The sequence below is a fragment of the Enhydra lutris genome, unplaced genomic scaffold, assembly GCF_002288905.1.
Source record: "Enhydra lutris kenyoni isolate GAN:26980312 unplaced genomic scaffold, ASM228890v2 scaffoldscaffold4, whole genome shotgun sequence".
NCBI classification, from domain to species: domain Eukaryota; kingdom Metazoa; phylum Chordata; class Mammalia; order Carnivora; family Mustelidae; genus Enhydra; species Enhydra lutris.
The window spans coordinates 4534638-4542600 of NW_019154088.1; positions in this window are offsets into that span (position 1 = coordinate 4534638).

Below are 7963 nucleotides of genomic sequence, written 5' to 3' on the forward strand. Positions count from 1 at the left end.
TTTATTTATTTGACAGACAGAGATCACAAGTAGGCAGAGAGGCAGGCAGAGAGAGAGAGAGGAGGAAGCAGGCTCCCTGAAGAGCAGGGAACCCAATGTGGGGCTTGATCCCAGGACCCTGGGATCATGACCTGAGCCGAAGGCAGAGGCTTTAACCCACTGAGCCACCCAGGTGCCCCAATCAGATGCTATTTATAATTGATATACTTTTTATATAAAGATAAAGAAAGGGTAGAAGTAAAAGATGGAAAAATATATACCACTGTAACTCTAATTAGAAAAACTGGTGCAATTATTCTACTTTTAAAATGGATATATGATAAAAGGTAATCCATCAGAAAGATAAAACAATTCTAAATTTGCTTTCACATACTTTCAAATAACTTAGGCAAACATTGACAAAACTTAAGAGGAGAAGACAAATCCATAAAACCGTCTCTCTCAATTATTGGTAAAGAAATGAAAGGAAAAAAATCAGCAAAGATATAAAAGATCTAAAGAATACTTTTAATAAACCTACCTTAATTGACGTATATACAATATTGCATCCAACAGTAATAGAATACACATTCTTTATAAATGCATATTGATCATATATCAAAACTGGTCATGTGGGCCATAAAGCAAGTCTCAACAAATTGCAAGAGACTAAGTCATTTAGAGTACAATCTTTGATCACTACTTAATTAAGCTAGAAATCAGTAAGCAAAAAATAACAAATATCTTTGCTTGGAATATCCTGAACTAATAATATCATATCCTAAACTAAGACTACAACAAATAAGAACCATCAGAAGTTTTCCACTGCAGAAACTGATCCAGGAGTACTTTTTAAAGATTTAAAACTGTGCTGTCAAATAAATTTACATTTATTTTCAGTTAATTGCCAAAAAAATCCACATAGCATATTTTTTATTAATTTTTTATAGGTGAAACAATATATACAATTGCTTTTCTTAATTGTTTTTGCTTATAAATCAGGTTCCTTCTTTTAAAGATGTCACTCTATATGCCTGGATCACTAACATGGTAAAGGTTATAGTTGAATTGAAAACTTTGTTATTAAAAAAGAGCCAACCACTTCACATATTTGGTCAACTGCCACTAAAATAAGAAAACTTTAAACATGTCTACTAACCTTGATAGACTGACCATATGGTCCAATGCTAGCAGGTGCCCAATGAGAAGTATTCTGAACATTTAGGATTTCCTTGGGATGAGAGAGGCCATCATCAATCTTTACGTCCTTCTGATGGGCAAGGCAATCTATTGAGACAAGTAGTCCTTCAGGCAACATAGTTTCTACACATACTCTGAAAAAGAAACTAAATTTGTTGACTTCATTGCTTCTTTGTTTTTGTGTTGGCTGTTTTTGAATTTTGGTTTTTGGTTAGCTATTTGTATCTATAGGCAAAGATCTTGGTTACTGAATATTGTTACCCAGAGCGTATTTCAAGTGACAATGTTCACCTGGGTCTGACAGCAAAGATGATGACATGGCCAACTGTTGGCATATAGCATGCCTTTTGGGTGGACATATTTCCTTATTTGGGGGGCCCATGAATCAGAGGCCATGAATCAGAGGAGATCCTATCATATTAAAATCTGCTTTGGGACTCTCCCATGTCATATTTAGAATTCCAAATTTGTAGCTTCTTCCTGTACCCAGTAGCATCAGGTACTTTGAAAGCAGGGTGCTGGTATAGTTCTATCATCCTGTAATTAAATGGCCAACCAGATAAAGCCTGTTCCTCTCAGTTCCTTATAGCCTTTGATCTTGGGCTTATTTAAGGTTCCTTTTTATTTTGGAAGATCTTTTCCATCTCTATGGAGCTGTAGGCTCAGCTTTGTTGGGATATACAATCAGTCTTATCCTATTTGCTTAATACCTCCCAGAAATTTGCACTTCTGATAGCACCCTTCCGCACTTGCTATGGGTTTATTATTGTTTTATGTTTCTTCTGTCAGTTCAATAGAATTTGGGTAGGGAGGAAAGACAAAAGCTGTCAAAATGTTCAGTCAGCTTTCTAACCAGTATATAAATTTCTGTGTCAACTCAGTTGAATTTTATGAGCAATTAAACAAATGTAATCTGATAACACTTCCTAGTTCACTGAAATGGGAGCCATCTGTCTTAATTCCAACTCCCCATCAATGTTTTAGTAAATTCATTCAGACTCTGATTTTCCAACCTTGCTTCAGTATAACAAGAGCACTATCCCATTCCCCAGCTCTCTCTTTTGTATCTCTAATCCTTCTCCTGTGGGTTCTTCTTTTCTCCTACAACAGATGATAAATCTTCTCTATCCCAAAAGTATCCCCTCAGTTTTACCTCCCTCCTATCCTTCACAGCCCTGTCATTAATTCCTAAGTCCTATAGCGATGAACATTGCCAATGCCAAACACTCTCGAGGAAGTCTTCCTTGGGGCTCCATGATCCTTTCTCTTTAGGCTTGTCTGAAGGTAAGGGGGATAGTGGGGATTCTCTCAATAGGGAGTGGAAAGAGCACTAATGCCAAAGACAGAGAAGAATCATGAAAATTCATCAGAAATGGGGAAAGGATGGAAAACAATGCTAAAAGCCTTTATAAGTCAGAGTCTATGTTCTTTTTTTTCTTAGTGTTTATCTATAGCAATGAACACTACTGAACCCTCTCTCTCTGAGGATACCTTCCCTAGAATTCCATGCTATGACTTGAAATTGGTCTTCTTCTACCTTTTTGACAATTTCTTCCTAGAATGAAGGGAGTCATATAATAATGGGGGAGGTTTCTACGATATAGAGTGCAATCTATAGAAGTGACAGAGATTAAAAGAAATTCCTTGATGGGAGAAGATATTTGCAAATGACAGTACAGACAAAAGGTTGATATCCAGGATCTATAAAGAACTCCTCAAACTCAACACACACAAAACAGGTAATCATATCAAAAAATGGGCAGAAGATATGAACAGACACTTCTCCAATGAAGACATACAAATGGCTATCAGACACATGAAAAAATGTTCATCATCACTAGCCATCAGGGAGATTCAAATTAAAATCACATTGAGATACCACCTTACACCAGTTGGAGTGGCCAAAATTAGCAAGACAGGAAACAACATGTGTTGGAGGGGATGCGGAGAAAGGGGAACCCTCTTACACTGTTGGTGGGCATGCAAGTTGGTGCAGCCACTTTGGAGAACAGTGTGGAGATTCCTCAAGAAATTAAAAATAGAGCTTCCCTATGACCCTGCCATTGCACTACTGGGTATTTATCCCAAAGATACAGATGTAGTGAAAAGAAGGGCCATCTGTACCCCAATGTTTATAGCAGCAATGGCCACGGTTGCCAAACTGTGGAAAGAATCAAGATGCCCTTCAACCAATGAATGGATAAGGAAGATGTGGTCCATATACACTATGGAGTATTATGCCTCCATCAGAAAGGATGAATACCCAACTTTTGTAGCAACATGGACGGGACTGGAAGAGATTATGCTGAGTGAAATAAGTCAAGCAGAGAGAGTCAATTATCATATGGTTTCACTTATTTGTGGAGCATAACAAATAGCATGGAGGACAAGGGGAGTTAGAGAGGAGAAGGGAGTTGGGGGAAATTGGAAGGGGAGGTAAACCATGAGAAACTATGGACTCTGAAAAACAATCTGAGGGATTTGAAGCGGCGGCGGGGTGGGAGGTTGGGGAAATCAGGTGGTGGGTATTAGAGAGGGCACGGACTGCATGGAGCACTGGGTGTGGTGCAAAAACAAGGAATACTGTTATGCTGAAAATAAAAATTAAAAAAAAAAAAGAAATTCCTTGAAATTCATTAGAACTTGGAAGGAAAAGATGGAAAATAGGACAAACAGGAAAACAGACTGGAAGTAAGATAAAGTAAAAGGTGGACCTAGCCATTCGGCTGGGGAAGCAAACAGAAGTAACACTGGGTGTCAGAGCCACTGAGGTCTGTGTGGGAAGTTGTAAACTTAGTGTTGCCTCCAGAGTGGAATGGCTGGCAGATGTCAGGTACTTGACCCCCTAACTGTAAAGTGCCTGATGAGCATTTCTTATTTCATCTGCCTAATGGTAAAAGAGCTTCCCATATCCTGGGTCACTGTTCACTGCTTCTGGGGACAAATGGTAGTCTGCTCATGGATGAATGCTGCTCACTGTGCCACCTGAAATAGGCCCAGAGCAAAGCAGATGTTCCTGCACAAAGTACCAATTGCCCTAGTTAATTCTACAATACTCTGATCATTCCTTCATCTCATACCTACTAAGTATAGAACATTGTCTCAGTGGTAAATAATATTCTGCTTATTAATTTGTGATGGACCTTGGGTTGTTTTATAAAATTGTATTATCTAATTCTTTAAGAGTTAGGTTCTCTAAACCTGTCAAGAAAAATCTTTTTGCTTTCTTTCTTTTAAAAAATGTATCTCCCTAGTATTGTGTTCTGCATAAAAATTAAATGAATACCAATTTCTAGAAAACTTCCTATGACATCAATTTTTCTGTCAAGCTACTTTAAACATTTTCTATTATATAATCAAAATCATTTTCTTTTTATTCCTTTACTTAATTTAAAGATTAAGCATTTCAAAATAATTGCAAAATATAATTAAATATTAGTAAACTTCCTTGGTTAGTCTTATGTTGGCAAAATAAGAATGAAACATATGATCTTTAGTTATTAAAACTTATGTCTGAAACCATTTATTCTAAGGATAAGGAAAATAGGCCAAATTACATCATTTGAAAATGAGCATAGATTGGGTGCAGAGAGATGAGATGAAAGAGTAAGAGGGAGGGTGTACTAGCTCCACAAGGATTCCTTCTTGACCTCACTGCCAGTACCACTCTCCTGCATTAATTTTCCTCTGCTTATACTCCAGAATCCCTTTACTTCTCAAGCCTTACCATGAATGCATGTCTCTGTGTGCAGATTACTGACAGTGGTTGTTAAAGAATAGTTAGAATAGCTGCATAAGATAGGGAGATAGAAGAAATATGTGAAAACAACACAGTAGGAAATATGAAAGACACATAAATTTGAAAAACAACACAACCACTCTACCAATGGGAGAGAAGATGATAAAAAGCAAGCTTCAGAGCTAGGGATTGCTATATAGCAGAACATGAACCTGGAATGAGGATTTAAAGGGGATAACCAGAAAAGTTCTTAGTATTAAGCATTCACACAACTTTCTCTTCACACGACAGTAATAGTTACCTACCTTACAGGCAGGAAGAGCTTGAATTGGTCACATATGCTGAGTCAACAGCTGAGAAATTTTTCATGCTTTTAAGATAGATGGACCAAAATGATATCTTTTCAATTCCTTTCCCCTAGATTTAATAGTAGCTGCAGAAGAAATGATATAGTCATAAGTTTAGGACAATTTTAATTAAATTAAAATTCTTCTGCTAAGAAAATTATTAGTGATATTTTGAGTCAACTTCATACAAAATATATCCCATATATGTTGTATATATTTCTGATCATGGGTTAGTGTGATTGTAGCATCTGGTGATGAAATAATGTAGAAGCTGGCAAACTTTCTCTGTAAAGGACTAGTAAATATTTTAAGCTTTGCAGGACATGAGGCAAAAATTAAGACATTATATAGAGCTTAACAAATTACAGAAAACCTAACAAAATATAGGCAACAAATTGCTTTATTAAGAAAATTCAAAATACAATAATAATAACTGAAACATTAAAAAAATATATCTACTAATAAGAAGAATGGAGTTCTCTCTTTTTTTTCTTTTAGGATATCATTTCACTTAACAAGGGTTCAAAGTTATTCTTCCTGACATCAAAATGGTTGCAAGAGGTCATTTGCTTTTTAAAAAAGACTTATTGATTTATTTGAGAGAGAGATAGAGAAAGAGAGAGCAAGAGGAAGGGAGGGACGGAGGGAGAGGGAGAGAGAATCTTAAGCAGGTTCCATTCCCACTGCAGAGTCCAATGTGGGGATATATCTCTTTACCCATGAGATCATGACCTGAGCCAAAGCCAAGAGTTGGACACTTAACTTGACTAAGCCACCCAGATGCCCCACAAAAGGACATTTGTAAAAATCATTCGTATCTTGTGGGCAGAATCAAAATGGCAGGAAGCTGGCTTTGGTCTAAGAGTTTTAATTTATTGACTTTGGCAGTATTGAGCTTTAAAGCTATCATGATTTGGCCTTTTATAAAAATTAAAGTGTGACTTTAAACTTTAGATTTTGGAAAATCAATTGACTTCAATTTGCCAAGTTTTTTCCTTATAAACTTTATATTAATAAGATTAAATAAATGAATTCACATTTTTAAATGTTACATTATGGAAAAAATACTGGTTTTTACTTTAGCGTACTTCTTCTTTTTTTTTTTTTTTTTTTACAAAAGATTCTACTTATTTATTTATTAACTTGAGAGAGATAATGCACACAAGTTGGGGGAGAAGCAGAGGGACAGAGAGAATCTCAAACAGACTCAAACTGAGCACGGAGCCCACACATGGCTCAATCTCATGATCCCAAGATCATGACCGGAACCAAAATCAAGAGTTGGATGCTTAACAGACTGAGCTACTCAGGTGCCCCCATTATAGCATACTTCCAAAGAGTAATCTCAATGATTTTAATACCTCATCCCTTACCAAACAATAGCCAGAATGAGGAAAGAAACCCTTACCACATTTCAAAAAAACAAGTCAAGCTTATGGTTTCACTTACTTGTGGAACATAAGGAATAACATGGAGGACATTAGGAGAAGGAAAGGAAAAGTGAAGTGGGGGAAATCAAAGGGGGAGATGAACCATGAAAGGTTGGTCTGTGGACTTCAAGAAACCAACTGACAGTTTTAGAGGGGAGGGGGTGGGGAGATGGGTGAGTCTGGTGGTGGGAATTAAGGAGGGCACGTATTGCATGGAGCACTGGGTGTTATACGTAAAAAATGAATCTTGGAACACTGCAACAAAAAATAATGATGTATTGTATGGTGACTAACATAACACAATAAAAAAAAACAAAAAACAAAACAAGTCAAGCTTAATTTTGACTTCTGAAATTGCTTGTAATGCCCTCTACAATAGATCTGAGATTTGACATTTTGCAGTTAGATCCACCTTAGATGGTAGATTGTAAATACTAGAAAATTAAGATAAACAGCATTCTCTTACATTGTTAATTGTTTATATACGTTGTTATCCCTACTTTCTCCAAAGCTCTAAGCAATAATGAGACAAATCTTCACGGAAACAAAAAACCTAAAGGATTTAATGTGATGAAGAAGCAAGAAACCAGAACCACATCTGATGAGACTGAACATTACTGATAAAACAGAAAAGGGAAATAATATTCTTGGGGTGAACTTAATCCTGGTATGACATTTGACTTTATGGAACTCAGTTGTTAAGGAACTTGAGAGGCAGTATCTCTCCTTCAGGGTGTTCCAGTTAGAACTGAGAATTATAGGCAAAGAATGCCGAGAGGATAACTGAACAGCAAAATCATCAATAAAGCAGATAAGAGAAATAGGATTTAATATATACTATATATTGAATAAAAGAAAATAGCTACAAAATGAGATAATAACTTACAAAGAGTTCTGTTTGAGGATCTTAAGTTTTCTAAATCAATATTATTTCATTCTTATACACTAGAAAATTAAGCCAAAATAGCAATCACTCCCTGTGCCAGAAAACAGCCATTCTTTTCTCATCAGACCCATTTCTTTGGTGGGCACTAAACTGTCTTATTCAACATTCAATGGTGATAGTATTTCTTTAAGTACTAAGAAAATGAATTAAAACTATTCTAAAGTTTTATAGTTTGAAATGCAAGTTAATGCTTAAACATGAACCAAAGATAAAAGGTTAGAGGGGAAATACCTAAGAAAGGATGAAATATTTAGCCACAAATTTTTTAAAAATCCCATTTCTTGACGAAGGACCTCAGTGTGAGAAAGGAATCCATCAAAAT